This window comes from Pan paniscus, chromosome X (genome assembly GCF_029289425.2).
Source record: "Pan paniscus chromosome X, NHGRI_mPanPan1-v2.0_pri, whole genome shotgun sequence".
Lineage (NCBI taxonomy): Eukaryota > Metazoa > Chordata > Mammalia > Primates > Hominidae > Pan > Pan paniscus.
The window spans coordinates 92,020,454-92,035,255 of NC_073272.2; the positions used below are offsets into that span (position 1 = coordinate 92,020,454).

A 14,802-nucleotide genomic window follows, 5' to 3' on the forward strand; every position below is an offset into this window, starting at 1 on the left:
ACAGGTGGAGTCTAGATCTTTATTTTTAGAGAAAAATCTCAACAAATAGTCAACTGAATAGAATCAGGGCAACATAGCTATTTGAGAAGTACACCAACTTTCAAATTAACTTCTTGTATAGCAGCTTCAATCTTCTGTGTTAGAAATTGTAATAAACTATTAAACTGAATATTTTTTATTTGTCACCACACTATTCCCAGATGGTTGATCATTCTCATGAACAGTGGAAGACCAAGAAACATCAAGCAACAGAAACTGAATTTCTGATCAACCTATTAATTCAAAATTTAGTCCCTGATATGAGAGTGTAAAAATTCTTTTAAAGTTAAAGTGAACATTTATAATAATATACACAAATACCCCATTTTAAAGACGTGGAAATTGAGGCTGGAGAAGGATAGATTATTTGCACAAATTTCACAAAAAATAATGATAGAGCATGGGTTAAAACACACAGTATCGTGATTATATTTGAATCATACATGAGAGCTCAAATTACATCGCGCTTTGCCCATTATGCCAGAAAATATTCTGGAGGTCATTATCATGCAGTAGTTAAGCCCACAAAAAGCTCTAGAGTCAGCAACTCTTTGTTAGAATCTCAGCTCTGTCACCTACCTTTCTATCTCAACTTCAGTTTCCCCATTGATTTAACAGGAATGAAAATAGTATTTATGTCAGAGAGTTGTTGAAATGATAAAATGCATACAAAAAGAGACCCCCTGGCACATGGTAGGTGTAACAGATACTAATGTATCGTAGTGTTTCTCTTAAAATTTTGGAACAGTATAATTGTATAATTTAAAAAATCAATATTGCATATATTGAATAAATAGTAACTTTATTATAGAGTTCATGAAATGGTAAAGATAAAGTCAATTACATTGTATCCATCTCAGATCATTGGGAAAATTTTCCTCACACAAATATACACTCAAGAAATACACACCAAGAATACAACCTCAGATATCAGATATTAGAGCTAAATTTTATTCACAACGCTAGGCTAAGAAATCTTTGGTTAGAAGGTTATAGAACATCAAGATTTTATTGGTAAGCACATAACCCCATTTAATTCCAGTAGACACTCTTTTAACAGTCACAGTCAGAATCAGAGGTAAGATGGTTCATCAAAGCAATCAGATGAACAGGTAAATCATTAAGAAATGCATACATATCTCATATATGTTACATATATATGATAAATAAATACTTGAAACAAAGAAGTGTACATTTATCTTTCATAATTTGATGTAGAATCTTTGCCTTGCCTTTGGATGTATGTTCACTGGTTTTAGCACAATGCACCATATTTATTACATACACTCTACCAATATTACATAATATGTAGTGTCCGGTTTTTGTTCCCATAAAATGGAGTGTGTTTTTAAATGCTCTTGAAAAGTGTTCTGAGTATGGAATGCTTCTAGAGTTTTATGATACTTTTTCTGAATCTTCTGTAGTTCTCTTTCTCAGACAGTACTCTATGACAAGTCATTGCAGCATTTTGCCCTTTGTAATCTTTCTGAAAAGTTCAATTTCATCTTCTTTGAAGCAATTATTTTTATATTAACATTTCATTGGGTTATATGAGATTTTAATTAAATTAAATGGTTGCAATAGCAAATGCAGCTCATGTAAATGTATTTTAAAACAATATCTGACTTTTCTTAAGCATAAACTCGCTTTGGCTCAGAAGTGAGTGGGTATACTGTAAAGTGGCATCCTAGCTGAGGTGAGGACATAAAGCTTGTTGACTTCATCAAGTCAATGTTTTATTCACTGTGAGAATAATGAGCTTTATTTAATCGAATGAGTTGGTTAAGTAGAGGCCTGTCAAAAAAGTTTCCAATTTATTAATATTGATGCATTTGCTATATCAGAGTAGGACATCCAATTGTGGAAGATTTCACAACTTACCATTGTATTTACAAATCTAAACTTAATTTTTGATCATTCTAATATCTCAAGAAGTTTGTTTGCAGTTTGCCCTTACCTTCACAGTAACCCGACTGCTACACGACAGCAACCCTAGCCTTTAATCAAAAGTATGAATTTTTGAATGAAACAAGTACATTTGCGTAATTTTTTTAAATAGTTAAAATCAGTGTACCTCAAACTTTCATGTGCAGATCCATCATATAACATATAAATCTTATGTATGTTTTACCAAAATTAAAAAGGCAAAAAAGAAATATTAATGCTATGTCCTACTAATATCATTATTTTCCCTGGGAGTGTAGCCTGGAAATAATATTTTTGTAAAATTATCCATTTGATCTATGTGTATGCAAATTTTAAAAACCACTGATTTAAATGGAAAACCTTAAAATGTGTTTCAATCATTCACCACTTGAGTTCCAGTGAGAACAAAAGTAAAGTTTTATCTTTGAGTCTACCGATTATTTCCGTTACAGGGTAAGAAAATGTGTTTGCTAAGTAGGCATATTCTCAAGACTTTGTTAGGCTGAATGTAACATAAAATAGACTTCATGATAAGAAAAGCAATGAAACCTGATTAATACAGATTGACTTAGCGAGGAGCCACAAACTTCTGGCATTCTAATTTGTTTGTAGTTGACTACTTAACAGTATTCGATGATCAGAGAATACTTTAGTAGACAGACAGAAATGAAAATTTTCCTTTAATTACGTCAAATTCTCCCTAGACTAAATTCTGTGTTTTGTTTAACAATCAAAATGTAGGAAACAGGAGGGTGACTGGTAATGATTCAAATGGGTATTAAAGTTTCATCTACTATACATCATCATATATTTATTAATCTGAGGTTATTCATGGAACTGATATGAAAACTGAAGGACTGTGAAGTTATATTTTAGTTCACATAAATGTGTGACTTCTATTGTATATTAATATTATCTGTATTTGGCTATGGATAGACAAATTATGTAGATAGAGAGAGAGATGTACCCATATTATATCCAGACTAAATGCCTTCTGAGAATATTTAGTCATGTAGAAATTCATTTATCAAAACCAAATATTTATCAAAAGAAAGAATATATTCATCTGAACCATACGATTTTGATTCAAATATTAACAGCTTTATAAACTCAAGCAAGTAACTACTCCTTTCTGAGCTCACTAACATCTACAGCAAAAACTTTCTATAAGAATGAAAATAATTTTGAACTCTCTGTAAGAAAGATGAGCCCATCCTGATAGCATAAGTATTAAAATGATATTTGAGCACTGTACTGCAAAGCTGCTAAAAACAGAAAAATTACATATATAGTAGTTTGTATAATATAGATGTGTGTGTGTGTGTATATATATATATATTTTTTTTTATTTATTTATTTTTTTTTGAGATGGAGTCTTGCTCTGTCACCAGGCTGGAGTGCAGTGGCGTGATCTCTGCTCACTGCAACCTCCACCTCCTGGGTTCAAGCAATTCGCCTGTCTCAGCCTCCCAAGTAGCTGGGACTACAGGCGTGCCCCACCACACCCAGCTAATTTTTTTGTATTTTAGTAGAGACGGGGTTTCACCATGTTGGCCAGGATGGTCTCAATCTCCTGACCTCATGATCTGCCTGCCTCGGCCTCCCAAAGTGCTGGGACTACAGGCGTGAGCCACCACCCCCAGCAAGTTTATATATTATATAATATTAAATATGATCTAATATAGCACTTGGAGTATTTGGGTCTTTCGTCTTTTACTTCTGTATTATTGTTTTTGTTACTTTATTCTGCCCCTCTTTGTCTTCCTTCTTTTACCCGCATATTTTAGTTTTTGTTATTTTCTCCTACCCCTCTTTTACAAGTTACCTTGCATTCTTAGTGAATGACTTATGTGGAATTATAATTATGTTGCCTTTTTATGGATATGTCAATATTTATAACAGTGTTTGAAGTAGACAAATACTTCTCCACTTCTCCTAAATCTGTCTTATAAATGTAACCGGTAATGACACAATCTATGCAGTATTAAATATTAATTTGGGATTATATATTAATGATAGAGAACAAATGAATTCCTTTATTGCTAAGTCAATGCAAACTAGTGAAGTGGCTTATTTTGGTGAATTACACTATGATAAACATTTTTTTGGACCACCATATCACATATCACACAGGACAACCATATAGAAACTCATAGCAAATATTGTAGTCGTGAGTATCTGTTCTAAATTTCATCCGAATTAATGTTATTTTATGAAACTATAGGAAGATGAATTCCTGTATACTGACTTTACAAACTACATTAAGTCTGTGGAAGTTGCATACCACGTAAGCAATGTAATGGTAGAGATGTGAAAATTCTGTCAGTTGTCTTTCTAATCAGTAGTCAAATTTTGACACAAGAAATGCTATCAAATTCAAAAGGCATATTCATGGAATCCTCTCCAACTATTTAGTTAACAGAATGAGATTATGGTTTTTTTTCTTTTTATGGTACGACATACAGTGCTGTGTTTTACTTTATTGTCTAATAAATTATTTTTAAATAATTTTTTCTGCTGAGACAGTGTATGATCTACATGTCTTTTGAAAACCAAAGAAGGTATTTCTTTGATTTGAAATAGCGTTTAAAATACTTACATTCTTAAAAGTCAGAGCTTGTAAAGTGATTGCAGGTATTTGCGAATCAGGTGAAATTTGTGTGGTCTTTTGACTCTTGCTATATTAATAATATTTTCAATGAAAACTGTACCTACTTGCTTTGTGTGCATATAAATTGAATATATTGTAAAATTTAAAATAACAGTAATTCCGGTGGGCTGATGTTCCATAATCTGTATCTGTACTTGTATAAAGATAATTAGTTTGAATCAATCACTTATAGAAAAATGTCACCTCAGCTGCCCATTTTAAAAAGTGGCTCACAGAAGTGAAATTAGTTACACAGCATACTAATTACAGAATGAAAAGACTGCTCAAAAATGCGAAATACAGGCCTGTAAATTAGCATATCTTCATACAGATATAAATTAAACATATAATAAAATTATATGTATTATAATTATATATAATTATATGTGTAGTGTATATATGCATATTTATATATAATCAGTATATATAGATATTATATATCTATATGTAAAATATATATGTATCTATGTATCTATCTAAATACATATATATACACAAACATATAAAATAAGTGCTAAGTCGGGTCTGGGACAATGTCATTTATTCAGCACAGTGTTCTTGGTACATAGCAAGACCTGAAACATACTAAATAATCAATAATATGTTTGGTTCAACGAGTGTCAGAAATGCTTTATTTTGGTGGTGTTTTAGATTTGGAAATTCTACACAAACAGGCATAGTTAGCAAAAATATTTTTTCTTTTTTTAAGTTTAAAAGATATGAACAGTACAGTACAGTGTTCCAGAAATTCTTATTAGTGAAGAATTCATGGCTTGGAAAACTAAGTTGATGATGCAGAAGAATGTTCATTATGAAAGAAATGGGTTACAAAGAAGTCTGAGGAAAAGACTATTTAGGAAATTTGTCTTAAAAGGGTGAGAAATGGATTAGATATGGGCATGAACGAAATACAATTTTTTCTTTCATTCTTAGGTTTGGCTTTTTTCCTTTTCACTGAGCTGGAATGAGTATCACAGGGTAATTGTGACATATTGACCCTTAAACTTTCAACATGTTTTCATTAATTCAACAAATATTATTTAAGGTGGCATCATACCCGACACAATTTTAGCTTATCCTTTATGTAAACCTTATGTAAACTAAATATACATTAATCTTGCACAAAAATTTTGAGAAAATATTTTGAGGAAATGTGTTAATGCATTATTTGCTTCTGCATGTATCTTTTTCCCTAGAATATGACTAGGTTTTGATTATATATTGCCAGAAAATAGTTTCACCTATGTAAAGGATTTGTTCTTAGTGACTTTTGTTGTCAGGAAGTTTTGCATTTGTGTTAACACTTGTGTGTTTTGTGGCATCATGTTTTTATTAGTATCAGTGCTACATTCTGTGATACCTTTATGACTCCTAAATCTTTGATTTAGATTATATAATTCATTGCTAATCATGTCTTCTTCTCAATGTATCTCATTTAAATTATTTTAGCTAAAGGGCCAAGTGATAGCTGGGAACATTATGTGCCCATTCCTGATGGTGCCCATTTTTCAAAAGGAAGGGATTTTGAGAAAGGTCCTCAGAATTCAGTAATACTGGTATATAGTGTAATGTTGAAAGAATGTAATGATGCACTAACTTTGGCTTATTTATTTATTTTTAGAGACAGGGTCTCACTCTGTCTCCCAGGCTGAAGTGCAGTGGTGTGATCATGGCTCACTTTAGCCTGGAGCTCCTTGCCTCATGCCATACTCCTGCCTTAGCCATCCAAAGCCTTGGAATTATAGGCATGAGCCACCACACATGACCTCCTTTTCAAGTTATTCCATTAATTATTTATAGGAAATAACAACAGTTTAATGAAAATTTAAAAAAAGAATTAGGAAGTTTATCCATATCTAATTCAAAATCACATGACAAATTCTTATTTAACTTAGTCAACCTATGGGGATAATTTGTATTCTTAAAAAAATCTCTTCTAGTAGGAAAAAATATAATTTCAAAATCTTACTTAAACCAAATGTATTTGTTATTCAAGATATGAGTACATTTCTCTCTGTCTTGACACTTGAAATTCTCGTATAAGATTTCAAATTATAAGGGAAAAATCAGAAGAATTGATTGTTGTATTTTAGGAAACTCACATTGTGTTTTGGGAATTTTGGCAAATTATAAAAAATACCCTTTAATTTCCACAAGCAAAAGTACATGCTGACTTGAAGTTAATTCTACTTTTTAAAAGTAAAATCATTTTGGAAAGTTTTTCAGTGAGTTATGTCCATGCAAAATAAGTGAACACTGGTAATTCTTTGTACAACAGAGTACAAAAATTGAAAGAGAATAGGAAAATATTGCTACTTAGGGATTGGGGATATATATTTTTCATCATGGGACATGATATTTCATCTGAGCACAGTGTGCATTCGAGGAATGGATAGGACTGGCTTATAGTTTAAATAAATATCTTAGCTAGTCATGGTTATATTCTCTTAGACTAAATTTCAGTCAAATTCTTAGCAATATTAATATGCGTATTTGAACTAATTTCTGTGTGAATTCTCCAAACTGTGTAGCAGAAACATCATTTTATGTTTAAAGAAACAAAGTAAAGGGAGAGATTAATAGGAACTCAGACAAATGCAGAATCAAATTTATAGTGTATTAAAGATTTATAGCTCCTTCCTTGTTATATAAGAACTAAAACTTAGGCAACATTTTATCTCTTAGTGGTATACTCTCCTTTTACAAATACCAAAATATAATATTTATATTTTGAGTATCCGAAGAGCCATTACCTTAAATCTGTATCTTCTAATCATGAAGTGCAGATGATTTTTAAGGCAGACAGCATTTGGTTTATTCAAAAAACCTTTTAACATGTCTTTTGCAGTGAGTTAATCTGTCAGACTGATAAAATAAGTTCCTCATACTCCCCCTCGTCTTCCTGCACATATAAGCTTTTATTTAATTCTGTTTGAAATAGCTTGCTTCTATTTTCGCTTCCTCTTCATGTTTGTGGCACTGCTTTTTATGCTTTGTTCTTTGCTGACATAAAATATTTATCAACATATCATCTAAGAAGATCGGTTCTCCACAGTAGATATCCAATATGTTTCACCACATGGAAAATATCTTTTCTTGTTTATTCCTAAAATCTGTAGCCAAATTCCCATATGTCTGGTTTATCCATTGATACTTGAAAATGTAAAACTAAATAATTCTGTGGATAACAATTATGCATGAACATTGCCATTAAACAGTAAATTTTAAAATAATTTATATTTAAATTAAAATAATAATCATATATCTTTCAATATCAAGCCAACATGGATTTGATTTTATTCCATTCCTTTGTTATAATGGAAAATAATTTTCTAATACATTTATTTTTCATTTTTTCTTTGATATGATTTCCCTAATAGTTAAAACAATAGCATTATTCAGAGACTGTATTTTTAGATGTGGCCTATGATTTCAAGGATCCCTCCTTTCCCCATGTGTTACAATACAACATATAAATAACCAGTTGGTTCCAAGACTAAAAATTTCTGCCAAAGCTTGTGTTCATATAGTTACAAAGTCCCAATAAAATATATATTAGAGAGAAAAAATATAAATATAGAAAATAAATCAAAGTCTCCAATTCTTTGAAAATGCCAGCATGGTTCTACTGTTAAGCTGTCAGTAATTCACTGTGATTACAAGAAATCACAACTTCAGTCCATGCTAATATCACATGTGAGATTATGAAAACATATTTATAAAGAGAATTATCAAGTCAGCTTTCACTTCCAAAACCATACTTTCATTTCAATTATTTCATCTCCTTAAATATTTTATATGTAAATATTAAGATCTATATAATAAAATAATCAATTTATTTGGAGTTTTATAAGTTGTCCATCCAGATGCATCTCTCTAAACTGATGTATTAGGAGGAAAAATACTGTCAATGAATAAACATCACTATCTTTCTCATTTTGTAGCAAATTTTAAAGTGAAAGTAATAGAACATTACTTTGGGGGAACAATGCAATATTTATGATAGTGAACATTATTGAAATAAGTTCAAATTTTTCTTTATGGATTTTAAAAAACATGCTTTCATATACAAAAACATGTAAACATCTGCCTAAAATAAAGTTGAAATAGATATTTTTGAAATGGTAATTATATGACCTATTTCTTATTCCAGTTTTCTGTTACATATGCTATATGTAATAGAAAATGTAAATAATATAGTATTAATATAAGTATAGACATGCGTATAATATATGATCAATATAAGTACTTCTCAAATGAAATCTCTGTTTCCAAACTATGTCCTAAGTTGTGTGCAGAGCTTAATATGTTTAGCAAGGCATACGAACATACAGAAAGAGAAAATATGCTATAGAACTTACAAAACTGACATTCACTAATAAAATAAGACTTTCAAGTGCTTATTTTTATTTGTTATTTTTAACTTTATTATGGGTATATAATAGTTGTATATTTTTATGAGGTATGTGTAATGTTTTGATACAGACATATAATGTATAATGATCAAGTCAGGGTAATTAGAGAACACATCATCTCAAGCCTTTATCATTTTTTTGTTTTAGGAACATTCCAATTCCACTCTTTTAGTTATTTAAAAATAAACAACAAAATACTGTTAACTAGAGTCACCCTATTGTGCCACCAAATACTAGATCTTATGCATTCTATCTAACTCTATGTTTGTACACATTAACTATCTTCACTTTATCCTTCTGTCTCCTCTACGCTTTCCAGCCTTTGGCAATCATCATTTCACTCTCAACCTCCATTGAGTTCAAATTTTTTTTTAGCTGCCATATATGATTGAAAACATGTAACATTTGTCTGTGTCTGACTTATTTCACTTAACATAATATCCTTCAGCTCCATACATGTTGTTGCAAATGACAGAATTTCATTTTCTTTATGGCTGAATGATAACCCATTCTGAATATGCAGCACATTTTCTTTATCCATTCATCCATTGGACACTTAGATTGCTTTCATTTCTTGGCTATTGTGAATAGTGCTGCAAAATAAACACGGGAGTGCAGATATCTCTTTGATATACTGATTTTCTTTCATTTGGATTTAAACCCAACAGTGGAATTGCTGGATCATATGGTGGGTCTAATTTTAGTTTTTTGAGGAACCTCTATACTGTTCTCCATAGTGGTTGTACTAATTTACATTTTCATCAAAAGCGCATGAGCGTTCCCTTTTATCCCTACCCTTGCCAGAATTTGTGATTGCCTCTCTTTTGGATAAAAGCCATTTTAACTGGGGCGAGATGATTTCTCATTGTAGTTTTGATTGGCATCTCTCGAAAAACTGGGTGTAGAATGAACATATATCAACACAATAAAAGTCACATTTGTTAAGCCCACAGCTAGTATCATACCAAACAAGGAAAGTCTGTAACTCTTTCCTCTAAGATCAAGAACAATAAAAGCATGTGCACTTTTACCACTTTTATTCAACATAGTTCTCTACTTAGATAAGAGAAGGAAATAAAGGGCATTCAAATTGAAAAAGAAGAAGTCAAATTATTCTTGTTTGTAGACAACGTAATCTTATATTTAAAAAAACCTTAAAGTCCTCACCAAAAAACTATTGGAACTGATAAACAAATTGGAATTAGTAAAGTTGCAGGATACAAATCCAACATACATAGAAAAACATTAGTAGCATTTCTATATGCCAACAGCAAATAAGTTGCAAAAGAAACCAAAAAAGAAACACCATTTACAATAGCTTAGCTAAAAATAAAACAAAGTATCCAGGAGTAAATAACCAAAAACTTGAAAGACTTCTACAATGGGCCACCATCATCGGCAAAGCCTGAGTCCTGTCCTATCTCTCTCCTCCCCGGACAGCATGAGCTTCACCACTCGGTCCACCTTCTCCACCAACTACCAGTCACTGGGCTCTGTCCAGGCGTCCAGCTACAGCGCAGCCAGCGTCTATGCAGGCGCCGGGGGCTCTGGTTCCCGGATCTCCGTGTCCCGCTCCACCAGCTTCCGGGGCGGCATGGGGCCTGGGGGCCTGGCCGCGGGGATGGCTGGGGGTCTGGCAGGAATGGGAGGCATCCAGAACAAGAAGACCACGCAAAGCCTGAACGACCGCCTGGCCTCTTACCTGGACAGAGTGAGGAGCCTGGAGACTGAGAACCGTAGGCTGGAGAGCAAAATCCGGGAGCACTTGGAGAAGAAGGGACCCCAGGTCAAAGACTGGAGCCATTACTTCAAGACCATCGAGGACCTGAGGGCTCAGATCTTCGCAAATACTGTGGACAATGCCTGCATCGTTCTGCATATTGACAATGCCCGTCTTGCTGCTGATGACTTTAGAGTCAAGTATGAGACACAGCTGGCGATGTGCCAGTCTGTGGAGAACGACATCCATGGGCTCCGCAAGGTCATTTATGACACCAATGTCACTTGACTGCAGCTGGAGACAGAGATTGAGGCTCTCAGGGAGGAGCTGCTCTTCATGAAGAACCACGAAGAGGAAGTAAAAGGCCTACAAGCCCAGATTGCCAGCTTTAGGTTGACCGTGGAGGTAGATGCCCCCAAATCTCAGGACCTTGCCAAGATCATGGCAGACATCCGGGCCCAATATGACGAGCTGGCTGGGAAGAACCGAGAGGAGCTAGACAAATACTGGCCTCAGCAGATTGAGGAGAACACCACAGTGGTCACCACACAGTCCGCCGAGGTTGGAGCTGCTGAGATGACGCTCACAGAGCTGAGACGTACAGTCCAGTCCTTGGAGATCGACCTGGACTCCATGAGAAATCTGACGGCCAGCTTGGAGAACAACCCGAGGGAGGTGGAGGCCCGCTACTCCCTACAGATGGTGCAGCTCATCGGGATCCTGCTGCACCTGGAGTCAGAGCTGGCACAGACCCGGGCAGAGAGACAGCGCCAGGCCCAGGAGTAATGAGGCCCTGCTGAACATCAAGGTCAAGCTGGAGGCTGAGATCGCCACCTACCGCCGCCTGCTGGAAGATGGCGAGGACTTCATTCTTGGTGATGCCTTGGACAGCAGCAACTCCATGCAAACCATCCAAAAGACCACCACCCGCCGGAGAGTGGATGGCAAAGTGGTGTCTGAGACCAACGACACCAAAGTTCTGAGGCATTAAGCCAGCAGAAGCAGGGTACCCTTTGGGGAGCAGGAGGCCAATAAAAAGTACAGAGTTAAAAAAAAAAGATTTAAACAATGAAAACTATAAAACATTGATGAAAGAAATTGAGGCAGATACAAAAAAAATTGAAAGACATTTCATATTCATAGATTGGAAAAATCTATATTGTTACAAAGTCCATACTACCCAAAGCCATCTACAATTCCTATCAAAACACCGATGACATTCTTCAGAGAAATAGAAAAAATAATCCTAAAATTTATATGGAACCACAAAAGACCCAGAATAACCAAAGCTATGCTAAGCAAAAACAACTACACTGGGGGAATCATAGTACCTGACTTCAAATTATACTACAGAGCCATAGTAACCAAAACAGCATGGTACTGGCATAAAAATAGACACATATACCAGGGGAACAGAATAGAGAACCCACAAACAAATTCACATACCTACAGTGAACTCATTTTTGACAAAGGTGCCAGGAATATAAACTGAGGAAAAGAGAGTCTCTTCATTAAATGGTTCTGGGAAAACTGGATATCCATATGCAGAAGAATTAAACTTGACCCGTATCTCTTGCTATATACAAAAATCAAATCCAAGTGGATTAAACACTTAAATCTAAGACCTTAAACTATGAAACTACTACAAGAAAACATTGGAGAAACTATCCAGGACATTGGTCTTGGCAAAGACTTATTGACCAATGCCCCAGAGGCACAAGCAATCAAACCAAAAAATGGACAAATGGGATCACAGCAAGTTAAAAAGTTTCTGCACAGCAAAGGAAACAATCAACAAAGTGATGAGACAACCCACAGAAGGGGGGGAAATATTTGTAAACTACTCATCTGGCAAGGAATTAATAACCAGAATATATGAGGAGCTCAAACAACTCAATAGGAAAAAAAGTGATTAATAAATAGACAAGAGATTGTAATAGACATTTCTCAAAATAATATATACAAATGGCCTACCTTCAAGTGTTTAAGTAAAAGTTGTTTCCTGATATCATGTCCATTTACTTATGCAATATAGAGACTTTAATTACCTACTGTTTTCTTTATAGTACAGCAGATTTTTAAATTAGTTTGTAATAGAGCAAACAGGTTGGTGAAAATGTGAAGAAAAAGTTTTGAAATTTTTTATTCTAAAAAACTTCAATTATATTCTCTCTCTAGATATGATTGAGTTTTATCCCTGTTTTATTTCTATGTGCACAACTCAAAAAGGTTTGTTGACAAACCAGTCAAAGCTTCGAAATTGGGTAAATTGCTTAGAAGAAACTTATTTTCAATTTCACAAGGAAGAAATTGTAAAACTTAAGTCTTTTAGCAATGTACAGATTGTACATTATTACCTTGGAGGCATGTATTTTGTCTGCATTAAAATCATGCAAAGGAACACGCTTTACAAATCAATTTCACTGTGGACCTAAAGACCAGATACACCACCAAGTCCCATTTAAAAATGGCCTTAATTTAGAATTCACCCTCTCAAGAACAGATTGAGTATTAAAAGGTATGAAATGTTTGAGAGCTAAAATTGTTTCAAACATTTTGGATAGCTTAAAGGCATATTTTAGAAATACTGATTTCTTAGTATTTTCTTTGCCAAACTGAAGAAAATAATGGATCCAGCCCTCAAAATTTTGCTTTGGGAATTTCTCATCGTCATTAAAATTTGTATATTATCATAACTGCTTCATGTACCTCCCAAAGCAGTGTAACCAGTGCCTTAGTAGGAACTTTCAATGGACCATGAAACAATTTTTATTCCCACATTTATTTTTGAGAAAAGTTGAGTCCTCCATAATTCATATTTCTTGAGTTCTTTCTGGGAGTCAGCAAAATCTTTAAAAAGATTCTTTAAAAAAATAATTTGTTATCTTAAATATCCAAACTAACTGAGAAGGATTTTAAATTGACATTTGTGTTGTTAGGATAGTTTGACAATGTAATTAGTGAAGTCAGATGGCCTGGAGAAAACCAAATGAAAAAATAATGTGATCATATATAAATTTTTCTGTAAGATGTCCAGTTCTGTATATCTCAGAATTATTCTTTTAATTCTAGCTACCAAAAAGAGTTATTATGATTGGCTAGATTCGCTTTATATAGCCATGAACAATTTAAAATATTAAGGCTAGATTTTGAGGTGGAAATTTTTGCCTTATATTTTTAGCAAAAAGGAACAATTATATTCTATTTCTCTTAAGGACTAAGTTAAATTGCTAATTAGTATTTTTCAATAGGCATTATCATTTTGTTGGATCTGCCAAAGCAAGATTTTATTTCTTAAAATATGATTTTCTCTTATTCTGCCCTTGTCAGTTGATGTGTATATGAGGGGGTAAATTGCATTTAGTATTCATCTAAATTGGAATTTTCCAAATGTATAATCTAAAAGCACTGATCTGTTGATACTCCCTGCAATAAAAGTTTTCCTTGAGCAAATAGTTTTGGATATATGTATTGTTTTCATATCTTGGAAATGATCTGTAAATGGTGGCATTTAATAGTATGTGAGTTCCTTGGTAATGAAAACATGAATTCTAATTCTACTTATGTCTCTAACTTGTTGTGTTAGTCTTAGATCTAAGTCATTTTATTTCTCTTGATGTCATTCTTCATGTGTATATTGAGGATGCTGAATCGGATGACTGTCTAAGGGCTCTGGTCCTTGACTTCTCTAATCGTTTTATTCTAGATAAAATTTAAGTTGTAACTCTGTGCTCTTTGAAGCGCATAAACACTGTCAACATTAAAAAATGAGACTTGAAGGTGGTATCCATTACAGCCTTTGCAAAGATTTCCCTTGAATAAAAGGGCAGAAAATAGAGCCAATAGCTTGTGGACTAGGAAGATTTTGTGAAGAATAGGAAAAATGAGTTAATTTCAGAAATGGAAAAAAAAGTACAACTCTAGGCTATGAAAGAAAATAAGCCATCTGGTATTATGGCACTGCATGAGTTCAGTCAACCAAAATTCTGTTAATGTAGAAAATGGTAATTGCATATTTTGTGAAAATGTTTCGATTCCTAAGGTTTTAGTTA

General features: G+C 33.5%; 1 protein-coding gene and 1 pseudogene across 3 annotated transcripts in view; both read left to right on the forward strand.

The window, feature by feature from the left end:
* Positions 1-14,802, forward strand: part of PCDH11X (protocadherin 11 X-linked) — an 827,978-nt gene that overhangs the window by 658,333 nt on the left and 154,843 nt on the right. The gene's annotated exons all lie outside the window — the stretch shown is intronic.
* LOC100976969 (keratin, type I cytoskeletal 18-like) lies at positions 9,971-12,544 on the forward strand (annotated as a pseudogene).